Source organism: Mastomys coucha, unplaced genomic scaffold, assembly GCF_008632895.1.
Source record: "Mastomys coucha isolate ucsf_1 unplaced genomic scaffold, UCSF_Mcou_1 pScaffold21, whole genome shotgun sequence".
NCBI classification, from domain to species: Eukaryota; Metazoa; Chordata; class Mammalia; order Rodentia; family Muridae; genus Mastomys; species Mastomys coucha.
The window spans coordinates 14,586,968-14,588,661 of record NW_022196904.1 but is presented as its reverse complement, the minus strand read 5'-3'; positions in this window follow the sequence as shown (position 1 = coordinate 14,588,661).

Sequence of the window (1,694 nt, the reverse complement as noted above, 5' to 3'; positions counted from 1 at the left end):
GATTCAACTGAGAAAAGAGAACCTCAACTGAGAAAATTCCCCTTCAGATTGGCCTGTGAGCAAGCACTTGGGGAGTTTCCTTGGTTGATGATCTATGTGAGCAGGTGATTCTGAATGATATAAGAAGGCAGGCTGAGCAAGCCATAAGGAGCAAGCCAGGGATCAGGGGTCCTCCATGGTCTCTGTTTCAGTTCTTGCCTCCTGGTTCCTGCCCTGAGTTCCTGCCTTGTGTTTCCTTCAAGAAGGACTGTAGCCTGTAAGCTAAGTAGACCTGCGCTGGCTGCTTTTGTGTGTCAACTTGACACAAACTGGAGTTATCACAGAGAAACTTGAGGAAATTTCTCTTGAGGAAATGCCTCCATGAGATCCAGTGTAAGGCATTTTCACAATTAGTGATCAAGGGGTTAGGGCCCCTTGTGGGTGGTGCCATCCCTGGGCTGGAAGTCTTGGGTTCTATAAGAGAGCAGGCTGACCAAGTCAGGGGAAGCAAGCCAGTAAGGAACATCCCTCCATGGCCTCTGCATCAGCTCCTGCTTCCTGACCTGCTTGAGCTCCAGTCCTGATTTTCTTTGGTGATGAACAGCAATGTGGAAAGTGTAAACTGAATAAACCCTTTCCTCCCCAACTTGCTTCTTGGTCATGATATTTGTGCAGGAATCAAAACCATGACTAAGACAAAACCCTTTCTTCCCCAAAGCTGCTTTTAGAAATGGCCACTATTACAGAAATAGAAACCAAACTAAGATACCATGACTCAAAAAAAGAGAGAACACATTTTAATGTCATAAGTCTGTGGTTCTCAACTTTCCTAATGCTGCAACCATACAAACACAGTCCCACATGTTGTGGGGACTCCAGATCACACAATTATTTCATTGTGGGCTGGAGATATTGCTCCGAGGTTAAGAGCACTGACTGCTCTTCCAGAGGTCCTGAGTTCAATTCCCATCATCCACATAGTGGCTCACAGCCATCTGTAATGGGATCTGGCCTGCAGGCATACATGCAGACAGAATACTGTATATAATAAATAAATAAATAATCTTTTAAAAAAATTATTTCATTGCTAGTTCAAACCTGTAATTTTGCTACTGTTATGAGTTGTTATGTAAATATCTGGTATGCAAGATATCTGATATGCAACCGACAAGGGGGGTCATGACCTACCTATGGGTTGAGAACCATTGTCGTGTGTTGTAATTCTTGGATTAGAGGTTGCAGACATTTAAACCAAGGTCAACAAGATACTTCCTCCTCTCTACCTCTGCTCTGTCAGTTTTATTTCCTCCTCCACTAGACACATTTTCTTTGCTGAGATGAGAGCAGACTTAAGAGATGTCCACAGGGGGCATCTACAGAAAGACTATATTCTCCCAGTCTCTCCCTCCCCACTAAAAATAAATAATAATAATAATAATAATAATAATAATAATAATAATAATAATAATAAAAAGGTTTTCTGACCCTAGAAGTTCCAGAGCCAAAAACCCAGAAGAAAAGGCAGAGAAGGTCTCTCATTGGTTCAGCCTACATCCTGTTCTGAATGGAGCATTATGATTATGATTAGCCTCACTGAATTAATCTTCCCACCACCACCACTGTCAGTCCCAGTGGGGTGGTGCATGTCCTTGATTCTGAAGGCATGAGATGGTGGTCTACAGAGGGAGCTCCAAGACAGCTAGGGCATAAAAAAA